We start from the raw sequence: 14,547 nt of genomic DNA on the forward strand, positions 1-14,547 counted from the left end.
GCTTTTCGAGGTACATTCTGAAAACAGCATTATACTCAATAATAGGCTTTAAAAGGGAAGAATACAGGGATGTTATGACCTCCTTGTTCCTGGATGAGATACCCTTACTTATGAGGTGGGCCATATGAGGTGGGCCATGTAGAAGGCTTTATCAACCTGGGTGTCCAAATCCCTCACAATTGATTGCATTCGTAGGATGTTGTTATTAATGTGATAATTTGTGGGGACGTCTCTCTCCCCAAAGGGGATGATGATGCATTTTTTGGTATTAAGCTTGAGGCCATGTTTCTGGCACCAGTCATTTGTCTGACTGAGAACCTCTTGGAGGATGTCCACATCACCAGGAGAACTGATAACAGCACCCAGCTTCAGTCATCTGCAAACTTGGTCAGCCATAGCCCACTGGTTTTGGCCTGCACCTCAGAAAAGTATATCCCAAATAACAGAGGCCCCAAGACCGGACCCTGGGGTACACCGCTTGTTACGGGTCTACTGCTTGAGGTGACTTCCCCTATTTTGACTATGTGGGTTCTGTCAGTGAGCCAGTTTGCTACCCATCTGGTAGCATATGGATTGATGCCTAGTTGAGAGAGTTTATCTATTATGCCTCAGTGGGGAATAGTGTCAAAGGGTTTGGCCAGGTTAAGGTAGGTGGTGTGCACTATCTTCCCCTCATCCATGGCTTTGGTGGCTGTCTCAAAGATGTCGACCAAATTTAGCAGACATGACCTCCCCTTGTAGAACTGTATGGGATCAAGTGTTTGGAGGTTGCCAATGTCCTTGTTAATGAGGTCCATGATAATCCGTTCCATGGCTTTGCAGATCAGGCTTGTTAGACTGATGGGTCTATAATTTCCTGGATCAGTGGATGCTCCACCTTTGTGTAAAGGGATGACAGTGGCTGTCCTCCACTCAGCTGGGATGAAGCCAGTACTCAGGCTTTGGTTGAATAGGGTGCCTAATGGTGCTGCAAATTCCTGCCTGTGTTCACGTAGGATGCAGCCTGGGATGTTATCGGGTCCCATGGAGGCTGTATTTTTTGCCTTTGAGAGAGCAGTGATGACCTGATCTCTGGATATAAGGGGAAGGGGGCAGGTACTGGGGATGTCCTGATTTACTGATGGGGGGGACAGAGGGGTAAAGTTTTTGCTGAATCTGTTAGCCAGCAAGTTTGCTATATCTACAGCATTTGTATATGTGGTGTCCTTGACCACCAGTTCTGAACAGATCTGGCTGCTTCCTTTGAGGTTGTGGACATATGTGATAAAGACCTTATGATTGTCTCTGGTAGAGGTGGCCAATTTGGACTCAAAGTTTTCATTCTGTACCACTGGCAGGCAGGAGGACTTTCCACAAGCTCATCTAGTCAGTAGGTCTACACTCAGGCACGTTCCGCTGAACAGTATATACATATACCAAGGAAGCATGGAGCAGGCTACTTAAAATGGTCTAGCAAAAACAACAAACTCCCCCAAAAATTATTTAATTGTCCGTTACCTTGGCAATGCCTTCAGGAGAATTCCATAAAAAGTCACAAAATAAAATCAATGTATTTAAGTGCCATTCCATTAAACAGAAACAACAATTACATAAGTACTTTAATTATCACATTTAGTACTTCCATTGATATCCAAACTTCATTCCTCTAGGTTGTAGTGTCTGGTATGTTAATATATCCAATGATTCTTCATATAAAAGAGTATTATTCAACTTTTGTCCCCTCTTACTGTTCCATTACCATGGTTCTTATACAGTCACAGTTACCATCATCATATTCTCTGAAATCCATAGCAGCACAACTTTCTATTTTGCAATGTTTTTATCTCTTACATGTTCCTGTAACCTATCTTTTAATGCTTTAGTAGTTTTACCAATATATACATAGTCACATGAGCATTTCAAAGCAAAATCATCTCATCAGAAGTCCAATTCTAAGTTCTGGTAGGATGAAATGTTATTTTATTCATATTATTAAAGACTTGAGTGCATGCTTATACATATTGTTTCTATTACGGGGGTAAATACCCATATAAGGTCCCACATTCCTATTTAAATTAACTTTGAGATGCTCACAATGGCTATGCACAAGCATATCCCCCTATACGTCTACTTTTTTTAAAAGGTATTCTTGGACTATCAGATATTTTGTTTCTAAATATGTATCATGCTTTAAAGAACCCAGTAATATTTAACCAGTTCTGGAACCTTATTGGACAGTGAGTTATACTTTGTCACAAAGTATATGTCTCTTTTACTATTTCTCTTTGTATGGTTTTATTATTCTCAACCTCCACAGCTTTTTAAGGGTATTGGCTCTTGCCATACTAACTATGTTAAATTCCATCCACTATACAAATATCTTTTTCTTGTAGAGAAGACATCAAATGGTCAGGATGGCAACTTTTCCCTTGTAAAAAAACACACTTGCAGTGTGTTTTGTATGGAAACTGGTTGTTTATTTTCCATTATGAATTCCCTCTTATAGAGACATCAGAAAAAAAACCCTGCTTCAGTATAAAACCAAAAAAAATGTCAAAAACAAAGCCAACTCTATTGTTTTCCACATGATTAATAAAATATTCTACATATTTTTTCTCTCTAACAGATTAAAAATAAATCATCACTATATTTGTAATACTTAACTAAATATTTAATAATTAATTCATGTCCATTCTCATACTCACTTTCAAACGTTCCCATTACAAGATTTTCATACCTCAATGCAAAATGGGCCCCCATAGGCAATATTCCTAATCTGTTGAAACAGCTAATCATTATAATAAAAAACAAATGGCAATCATAACATAATTTACAACAGGGATGGCTTCCAGATAAAAAATATTTCCTTCAAATCTATGAGCATAAATGAAGACGTTTCACATCTAACACCATACAATACATCTCTTCATCCTAGATTATTGTTATTTAGGAAATCCCTTTATTTGTAATATACAGTTGTAATTTAGTGACATAGTTGTATAAATAATAAATCAATGTTATTACTATATTTGTCAAAAAAAATCACAGGAAGGTATGAGATCTGCCTGAGGGTTCCTTTAGGTTTTTATGTACCTTTGGTAGAAAATAAAATCTCTTAACATCATCCTTTGTAAAATAACCTTTTCTAGATCCTTTGTCTAATAACTTAAAAATATCAAATTATTGGTCATATGCATTCTTTGTAACCTTCGTGTATGTAGTTATCATCCAGGTGTTCATAACACATTTTCAGATACTGAACAAAATTCCTTAAAATCACATTATTTCTTTTTTTTTTGATCTTTTAACTATTAATTAATTTTCCTTCAATTATTTCAATGTACTCAATTAATCTTTACTCGGTTTATAATTCAAATATCTTCCTTCTTTATAAAAATCTAAAAAATCCCATGGCCTCCATGTAGACTGTGCTGCAATGGTACCATATTGTGGTATGGGCTTCCTGTTACACCCCTCCCACTTACAATGTGTTGCCATATATACCCATGTATACAGAGGGTATTAATGCCTCTTGTGTCCTATTTTTTCTTAGGTGTCCAGTGTGACAGTCTACTCAGTATGACATTTAGACATGGTAGTACCATGCAATTGTCCTTAGTACCCTGTATCACTCTTACTAAGTGCACCACAAGTGTTGATTAATTACACTGTTGGGGTACATTTCCAGGTAGTTTTCCACCTTCAGCATTTTTATAGCCACTTGCAGAGAGTTACCATGTAAATTCTGTATTCCACAGATTTTTGTTTGCAAGCATTCTCACACAAAATAGTACACAGACATTGTATCATCATAATACGGGCCTAGAAGTGTTGAGGTTAGGCTAAAGAGGCAATTTAGTGCCACTCTTTGAATCACGCATTTTAGGTTCATAGCTGTATACTAGGCTAAAGACCACAGGATCCTTTTTAAGCCTAGCCATGCATCTGAAACATTTCTGATAAGTTTAGGGACCTTAAGATTATTCTAATGGAGATATCTATTCTAGGGATTGGGTGGTCAAGCATTTTCAGGCTGCCTCTGTCCATTAGGAACATAGGTGCCAGACTAGGAGTGAACTTCCAGTTCCCCATCCACTTGTCCATGTCACACTCGAATTAGGTTAGGGAAGAACTCTGCTTCACATGGATGCGAAGCCTATTTCATAGAAGCAATATTCTCTGTGACACCTACTGATCCCTGCAACATGTCCTATTTACTTTGTAAGTAAGGTTTTAGTTCTTAGAGCAGGTGTTCCTGATGCTATTTGTTGTCCAGATATGGAGAAGGTCCATCATAGCAGGACCCAAGGATGCCTTGTTGTACGGCAGGTATAGATCACTTCTCACCCTCTACATATGGCATGTGATGCACTACCCAGCTTAGCTAGCTATGCCTGTCACAGCTCTGTTGATGCATGTGACCTATATATACACTATATTATCTCCTTTATATCTTTAACAGCAACAAAACCTACCTTGGTATTTTTTTCTCACATTATTTTTTTTTCATCTATCATAGAATCCTATACTCCCTTTTCTGACAACCATCAACTCCTCAATAGCTTCTCACCCACTGCAGGTCTACATATCTCAGATTGTTCCCTTACTGCTTTTATCATTTCTATCTTTTGTTTCTCCAGTACACTATTATTCCTCTCACTAAATTCCTTGAGTAGAATCAGTTTTACCTCCTGCACGTCTTTTTCATCCTCAAACTTTCTTAGCATTCACCCATCAACAGTACACAGCTATTGCCTGCTTATTGTTATACCCCCTACCTATTAACCCCCTCCCCATCTCTACATGACACTTAATATTACCACACACAGCCACACATCATCCTTATATCAGCCGCACATCATCCTTATATTAGCAAGACACACCACCCTTATATCAGCCACACATCATCCTTATATTAGCAAGACACACCACTCTTATATCAGCCACACATCATCCTTATATCAGACACACACACTACTCTTATATCAGCCACACATCATCCTTATATAGCCGCACACACCACCTTTATATAGTCACACACACCACCCTTATATCAGCCACATATCATCCTCTAGCACACAAACATGCTGCTACACACAATCATATACCCACTCCCCCATAGCCACAAACTTATTCAACCTTCATCCACTCATTTAAGAAAATACACCTAGACTTATACTCAACATCATGAACATCATCTGTACATTATCAAATTAAATACAAATCTCCATTCTACTACTATCTTTTCATCATAAATTAAATCAATGTGGTGACATCTGTTCAAACCATGACCCTCAGTATCACACCCTGAGCTCTCTCAGTACCCCAACTAGGATTTTCTCAGCTAACCTCCCATTCCAGTGAAGCATAACAGGCCTTCACTTATGTAGCATAAATCTAGTAGCTTAGCTAGGGAGAAGTGAAGGGGGCAAATGCCCTGGGCACAAAGTGTTGGCAGCACGATTGGCCAGTCCAAATTGCTTTTTAATGCATACAGGCTTTTAAAACCCAGTATTGCATTTCCAGTCAAACCTGAGCCTTGCTTCAGTTTAAAAGTGCGAATGAATTGTTTTATCTAAAACCTAAGCACTGTAGCACTCCATGTGGGGTATAAACTGTAGCAAGTTTATTACATTTTACAAGAAAAAAAGATTTTTTTTCTTTTTTTCTGTTTTTTTTTTCCAGTAAAATGAGAGAAAAGAGGGTTGCGGAGACTCTAGAAATGAGACTTGATTGGCTGGGGGGGGGGGGGGGGGTGTATCTGGTCTGCCAGGAGGAGAAGTGGACTTTTTTTTAATTTGATTTTCACTTGAAGAGGGGGTGTGGTGCTAATTCATGGTACAAGTACAGGACACTAGTTGACCCAGGTATGCTTCTGCATAAACCTCCGCAGCATATACATCAAGATACCAGAATTCCATGCCTGGATAAACCATCATATCCCAGATGTTGCAGTGATAACTGAATCCAGGTTAAAACAAAATATAGAGGATGAAGAAATTCTCCCACCAGGTTATAATATTCCCAGACTTGACAGGAAAAATAAAAAAGAAAGCAGAGTAGCTGTTGTCTTCCTGTCCAATATTATTGCTCGTTCTCTCATACTCTCTCTCCCTCCCTCCTTCCATCAGTCTAACTCTCCCCTACCATTAACACTAACCAAAACCTTCATGTACATACTTAAATTTAAGAAAGCAATAATGCCTGACAGGGTGTGTGTTAATGTGCAATTAATGCCCGCCCAGAGGTGTTATGAGGCCCAACGCCACAGGGATTACACATTAACGCACACCCCTGGAGGGCATTATTGCACTTAAAGAATGGGCTCACTGTAAAATTGTTGTGTTTTACTGGCTTATTTATTTTTTTAAGTACTATATTATTTTTTTTATATATTTTAATGTAAACTAGGTCATCTACCTAATGTTTTAAACTTGCTGTAATATATGCTAATGGTGTTGGAGGAAGCATGTTACATCAAAAATAAAACCAAATGTAGGAGATGAACAAGCGACCAACAATTACTAACAACAAAACCAAAAAAGTCGCTCAGGAGTAGCCAAATAAGGGCTCAAGACCAAGGAGAGTAATCCACAATAATTCCAAATCACTTTATTCGAAAAAACCAAAAAAAAAACACTTTAAGTGTTTTTTTTTTGTTTTTTTCGAATAAAGTGACTTGGAATTATTGTGGATTACCGTTTGATTCTCAGTTAGAGCGTCTTCTGTGTGACGACATGCGTGAATGGGCGTTCCTTTGTTGAAGGTTGTGCGTTAGGTCCGGCAAGCCAGCACGTAAAACTCTACTGCCAATCTTTAGTGGACCGGATTTCCGCTGTGGCGACCCCTAACGGGGAAAAGCCGAAAGACACAAACTCTCCTTGGTCTTGAGCCCTTATTTGGCTACTCCCGAGCGACTTTTTTGGTTTTGTTGTTACATCAAAAATACATAAAATAAATAATATACTGCTTAAAAAATAAATAAGTAAAAGACAACAATTTTACAGAGCCCATTCTCTCTCTCTCTCTCTCATACACACATGTACAGTCTCTTCTGCTTTCACACACACATACATATACACACACGGTCTCCTCTGCGTTTATGCACACATTCACTCGCACAAGATCTGTCTCACTCTTTCTCAGTCTCTCACACACACAGCCTCCACTACTTTCATACAGGCATTCAGTCAGACAACATCACTCTCACTCTCGATTTCTTACACACACAGTCTCTGCTGCTTTCATACATTCATTCACACACACAAGAGTGCTTTTACTCTCTCTGGATCTCTCACACATGCACACAGTCTCCTCTGCATTCATACATGCATTCAGTGACACACGATCGCTCTCACTTTCTCTCCAGCTCTCTCGATCTCACATAAACACACACACACACACACACACACACACACACACACTCTCCCTCTTTTTTTTTTTACATTTTACGCTCACTAAACAGCAGAACAGCTGCTGAATGAGTGTAAAATAATGGCGGCCATTATTATTATTTTTTTTTTTACAGTCCGAGCTCCATGGCAGCTTGATATGCTGCCATAAGGCAGCAGACTCGTTTATCACTGGGCATTACTTGTACATTAATACCTTGCTGGAGAACGTCTGTTCTCCAATCAGTGTATTGCTGTACAGGTTGCACATTTTCTAACAACCATTAAAGCATTTGTATAGTTGGTATGTACATATCCCCAGGTAACAATATTCCCATTGCTGAAGAGCTCTCATCAGAACTCAGTAAGGATCCAGCAAGAAACCGTTACACTTGGAGATACAAACAGTAACTGATGACACTCCAAGTATCACCATAAACCTATTCAATTTCTCCCAGCTCATCTCCATACCCACCAAATGTTAAAAAAAACACAAAGAATAACTCTACTATTGACTCTTGACTAACATCTCTAATAACATTATATCAAGTGTCTCCCTCCAACACCCTTAGTAACCAAACCCCAACCTTAATCATCTGAGATCAGTCAAATCTATACAGATAAATTGCTATAATTAAGTAAGAAACCTAAATAATTCAATTGAGAAACCATTAACTCTGACTTAAAGTTACTTAACTGGAAACCATTATATACCAGACCCTGGATGAAGGAGTGTCACTGTTTAACACAGCCTTCCAAAATGCTTTAAACTTATATATCCCTGTTAGAATTAAACATATCAAAAGTAATCCAGCTGTATGGCTACCTAAGCAGACTGAGACATTAATGATTCAAAGAGACACAGCTTGGAAATGTTGGTTAAAAAAACAAAACTAAACCTGAACTCCAAACCTTTAAGTACCTTAAAAACAAAATTAAACACAAAATAAAATATGGGGAGGTTGGCATAATGGTTAAGGTGCTGGCCTTACAGACACAAGGTGCAGAGTTTGATTCTCACATGGGGTAATTGGCTAGGCTTAAATAATTCACAAGGGCAGTTACACTACCTATATGAAACAAAGGCATGCAATACAGATCTCCAAAATAGAAATCAAACAACCCCAAGCTCTTTGGTTCATTGATTAATCACCGCTTGCACCCTGGTCATGTTACCCAACCTACCCCCTCCAGAAGTTCATCAATTAGTATAGTTACAAAGTTCATATACACAGTATCTGACTATTAAAAATCTCCAGTTGTACAACATTACTGCTATATCTGGCTCATCTAACAAATAGTAACAACTTCTCATGTTCCTACCTCCACTATCGGAAAAAATAATCAAGACTAAAACCTACTATTTTAGATCCTAACATAGTACCTTTAAAATACATCAAAATAGCAGCAGATGCCATAACATATCCAATATCAATTCTAATTAACCAATCCACAAAAGAAAACTATGTACCTGTCCCATGGGAAAAAAACATTATACATCCTGCCACCCTATAGGTGGAGACTCTACTGACTTCAACTATTGACCAACTGACATTCAGTCCCTCCTATCCAAGATGTCAGAAAAATGTATTTAAACCCAACTTCTCAAATTCATCACCAGTAACAACTCACATCATAGTACCAAAAACAGATCTTCCTAGTTTCATTACCAACATAAAGCACAACAAACATTTAGGCAGCCTGACATATGTAGTATTCACTGACCTGCCAAAAACATTTGACATTGTGTCTCATTCTAGGTTGATCGAAAAACTTGCCTTAGTGGGACTGGATACAGCATTGCCCTTCTGGTTTAAATCCTACCTGTCCAATAGATCTCAAGCACTAAAATGGCAAAATACTTTCTCCACCTTTCACCCTGTTTTAGTAAGAGTAACCCAAGGATCCATTCCCAGACCGATACTTTATAACATATTCATTAATTATACACACACAGCCAGTAAATGTGCCACCATTGTGTAGTATATATTCAACCATATATTCATATATCTATCTATATATCTATCTATATATATATATATATATATATATATATATATATATATATATATATATATATATATATATATATATATATATATGTTCAAACAGATGTTATGGCAGAGTCCGAAAACTACTGAGGGATATACATCATCCGGCCTATGGACTGTTCAAACTCCTGCCAACAAGGAAGCGCTACAGAAGCATTAGATGCAGGACATCCAGATTCCATAACAGCTTCTGATCACGTGCTATCAGACTGCTGAACAACAAACCTATAGCCTAACCTGCTAAATGGGTAAACAAACATTATTTATGTGCTATATGTCATTGTTATCTACATAGCTCACTTTACACTTTATACTTTATTGTGTTTATTTTTAGTATCTTATTTTTGATTTCTATTTCAGTATTTTTAAATTATTATTAATCTTCTTTCTGTAAACTATAATTCTTATGGTATGAGCCCCAGTATTGAAATTTCATGCAGTGACACACACTTTTTCCTCTGTGTTGATCTGTATGACAATCAAGTTTACTTTAACTTTGACTTTTGACTTTCAGTATGCAAATGGCTCAACACTCATCTGCACAGCTGAAATCCTTAATGAGTTTCAAAAGTTAACCCAGAAAGCTTTCATCTCCATTGACGTTTGGCTCTCCAACTCCCAACTGTTTCTAAATCTCAAGAAATGTAAAGTAATCCTGTTTGCCCCAAATGTCTGTCTAACCAGAAAATTATTATTACGCCAACCTCCTCAAACAGCATAATAAAATTTTACTGGTATCCAGTATATAAGTGTTAGGAGTCACTGTTGATGGGCAAGTAAAATCTGACTTCTGTATAAAAGAAGCCATTAAGAATACCCGTCAGAAGCTAGGGTCTCTGTATAGGATATTTCCTTATTTAACAAACTCTGCAAGAAGACACATTGCCTCAACCTTCCTGCTGCACCTGCACTGATTAACTTACATGCCTCACAATCCAGCCTTCCTGAGCAATGTTGTAATAACATTGCAAAGAATTGACACTGAGTTACAACTGCCTTGCTCTTAAAAAACTTTTATGGCCTGAACTACTCCACTACATATCTTTTCTCACAGCTACTTACCACACACAAACTGATATTCAAACCTGACCAGTGTCCTAAATAAATAAGTAAATAAATACCCAATTCCTCCCCACATTCTTCAAAATTACTCCCCCAAATTAGCAACTCTAGTCAGCTATCGGAGTACGTCTCCATATCACCTCAGCTGGTGACTCTCTGTACTCTTCATATGCACCTAGACTATGGAACTCCTTGCCCCACTACTTAAACAATATGACAATAACAAACGTTCAACTAGGTTTGCCCCTCCCCGCCCATCTTATCCAATCTGTCATTTTCCTGTGCCACTCCCAACCATTTTCACATTCTATTTTACCCTACCTTGGCTCCGACTACTCAGACTACCACACCATCCACTTTTCACTTACCTAGCTAATACTATACTCCACATTACTTAATTCTAATCACACCCTCCTTTTGATCCTCCTCTTTCCTTCAATCTCAACATGCTGCTACAGATACTCCTATCAATACCACTTACTGTTTCACACTAACCACATCCTACCATACTCCTCTACCTGACTCATACCCCAGTCCCACATTTCCACTCCCACAATCACATAACCATACACCTTACTCCTTTCCTATACTATCCTCTCTTTTCTCTTATCACTTCCTACATCTCTTCAAACACAGTCTCTCTCCTAAACTCACCTATCTCCCTAAACTCTAATCAAAATTCTTCCACATCTTCTTAGATATAACCCCTTTTTGCCCTATTCTTACCCTACTTTTTGCAGGAGACATTCATCCTAACCGCAGTCCCACTGCCAAATCTTCTCACCCCTCAACAGCACCTATTTCCACCTCCACCCATACTCCCACTCTATCTCAACCTACCTCTTCTGCATGGCACCTTACAATCATAGCTCTCAACATCCATAGTACAGTAAATAAAGTCCCTGAACTACACTCCTGGATAACATTATACTCCCCAGACATCCTCTCCATCTCCAAAACATGGCTGAAACCACATATTTCAAATAAAGAAATCCTTCCCTCTGGCTACATCTTCTTCTGCCTAGACAGACCAACAAAGAAAGGTGGAGGGGTAGCTATCCTCTACTCAGAAAACCTCTCTATCCATCCCCTTCCTTACCCCCCCCAGTTTTCATCCTGCCAAAATTCTCATAGTAAACTGCAACCTAAATGCTTGAAAAAAGATTGCTATCGCTGCTGTCTACATACCACCCTGTAACAATATCCCTATACTTGAACTCTTTCTAGCCTGGATCTCACAAACCATCTCCTATGAAACCATTATTGTAGGGGATGTCAATATTGACTGGAATATTCTTACCACCAAACTCCCCCAATGCTAGCATTAATCTATATGACTTCTCCCAACTCATCACCACTCCGACTCATGTTAATCAACAATCAGATAGCTCCACTCTAGACTGGATACTTACCTCCCACCCCAACCGTTATCATAACCCCTCCATCCTCCCTGACACACTTAGTGATCATCACCCCACCTCTATACAGCGTCACCTGTCCCATCCCTCAAAAACACGCACATATAGAGACTGTCGCAATCTATCCAACTTCAACCCTGATGTATTTAATCAAACACTCTCATTAATAAACTGGTCTTTTCTCCAGCACCTCCCACTCGAAAAAGCTGTTCTCAAATTCAGTAACATCTTCCTTAATATTCTCAACTCCCTGGCCCCTTCTAGAAACGTTGAAGTTAAATCAAACTATGCTCCATGGTTAAGCAAAGAAACTCTCTCCCTCATGCAGAAGAGAGACAATGCATGGAAAATCTGGAATAAACTCAAAACCCCCTCCAGCTTCCAGTACTTTAGGGAACTTCGAAATACAAAAAAAAACAAAAAGCAAATCAAGCTTGACAAAAGTAACCACCCTAGAAACCCTACTCCTCCAAACCCCTCCCCAAACAACTCCCCTCTCGAAACTGTCACTTTTCTAAACTCCTTCTTCATAGACTCCATATAAAACTAATCAAACTTAATACAAATACCAACCATGACTCCCCTCCCACCATACCACCTTCTCAATCAAGCCAGTGCCCACATCTTTTATCAGGTCTCTACTCTATAACCTTAAACCTGGCTCCTGTTCAGCTGACAACCTGCCACCTTTATACCTCAAACTTGCAGCCCCCTCTATTGCCTATCCAGTCTCTATATTTATTAATCGGTCAATTCAGGAAAACCTGGTCCCTCACGTCTGGAAAAAGTCCTATATTATACCCCTATATAAAGGTGGTAACTCCACCGACCCCTCAAACTTCAGGCCTATCGCTATTCTATCCCCTATCTCAAAGATTCTTGAAAAGTGTATTCACAAACAACTCATTGTGCATCTCATTCAGGAAAATCACCCCAACCCAACACGGTTTCCACCCTCATCATAGCACAACTACCACACTACTGTCATTTACCAACACTGTCTCCACTTCTCTGAATAATAACATGCTAGTGTCCTCCCTCTTCCTTGACCTCTCTAAAGCCTTTGATACTGTATTTCACAACCTCCTTCTCTCCAGACTTGCTTCCTTCAGCCTCTCTACCTTCACTCTTAACTGGTTCTCTTCGTACCTAACAAACAGAGCTCAGTCTGTGAAATGGATGTCTGGTACTTCTTCTTTCCTTCCCGTTCAAACTGGTGTCCCTCAAGGCTCAGTCCTGGGTCCCCTACTATTTAACATTTTTACTAATGATCTTTGCCAATCCTGCCCCCACTCTAAACTCATACAATATGCAGAATACTTTACCATCATCTCTATCTCTAACAATCTGTCCCACCTACATAGCCTCACTTAAGACACACTACCCTTTGTCAAAAGATGGCTCACAATTAACCAACTCCTGCTTAACCCCAATAAAACTAAACTTCTTCTCTTCCTCCCCATACCTCTCCAGCACCTCAAATCTTCCTTCTCAGTCTCTTCACTAAACAACACAACTATTCAGGCTGAGTCCCACACTAAACTTCTCAGGGTACTCATAGATGACGAACTAAAATTTGAAACCCACATCAATAACTGCGTCAAAAGGATCCACCAGAAATTAGGATTGCTCTGCAGAAATAAAAAATTCCTCACACAAGAATCTAAATTATCCCTTGCTCAGAACTACCTTTTACTTACCCTGCTATATGTTGCCCCTATCTTTACTAACCTACAAAAAACTTTGGTAACCAAACTCAAACGTGCATATAACAAAATAGCTAGATTTGCCACTAACCTCCCCTATAACTCTCACCACTGCCTCCTTAAAAAAACTCCACTGGCTAGAATACCATACTCAACTCCTCCTGCCTCAACTTCACCTGACACACACCATCTATTACCAACCCCTAGCTTGTCCTTCACTAGCAACTCTCATCTCTCCTTATGTCCCTAATCGAGAGCTTTGTAGCTCTGGCCAACACCTCCTCCAAATTTCCAAATCCAATAAATCCATAGGAAAAGGTCTTTATAGTCACACAGACTCAACTTCCTGGAACAAAGTCCCTGTTTATATCAGATCATACCAAAACTTTCCCAATTTCAAACTTGCCCTAAAAGAATATCTACTCAACTCCTGGACCTGCCACTGTAAATATCCTACTTGAAGCAATTTCTCCCCCACCTTATGCTCCTTCTGAACCACTTTCTCTATCCTTCTCACAGCTTATACTCTCCTGCTTGCATGTTTTACTTCTATTTTCACTAGCAAGCCCTTTTGCAATCCTAATTTCATGTATTACATAAATCTTACCTATATACTATGTCAGTTTCTCTGTCTATTCACTACTATTCCCCTTCTAGACTCCACTCCAAATCTAAAACCTTTCTACTTCTCGCCTTCCCTTTCCACATTTATGACCTTCCCGTCTTCTTCTCTACTCTGCTCATGTACAGCATATCAATCCATGTACTTTTAAGGTTTTGTGTGTCTGCTTCAAAATTTGTATAAGATGAAGCACATTCTTATTATATGTATGCTTAAATATGTACTTCATTGTAACAACTTTAATTTTGTATTCAGAGCTTTTCTCCTTGGGTCTCTGCTGAAAAAGGGCATCTGCTGAGCCAGACTAACCTGGTTAAC

Source organism: Protopterus annectens, chromosome 2.part1, assembly GCF_019279795.1.
Source record: "Protopterus annectens isolate FY-2018-M chromosome 2.part1, PAN1.0, whole genome shotgun sequence".
Taxonomy (NCBI): domain Eukaryota; kingdom Metazoa; phylum Chordata; order Ceratodontiformes; family Protopteridae; genus Protopterus; species Protopterus annectens.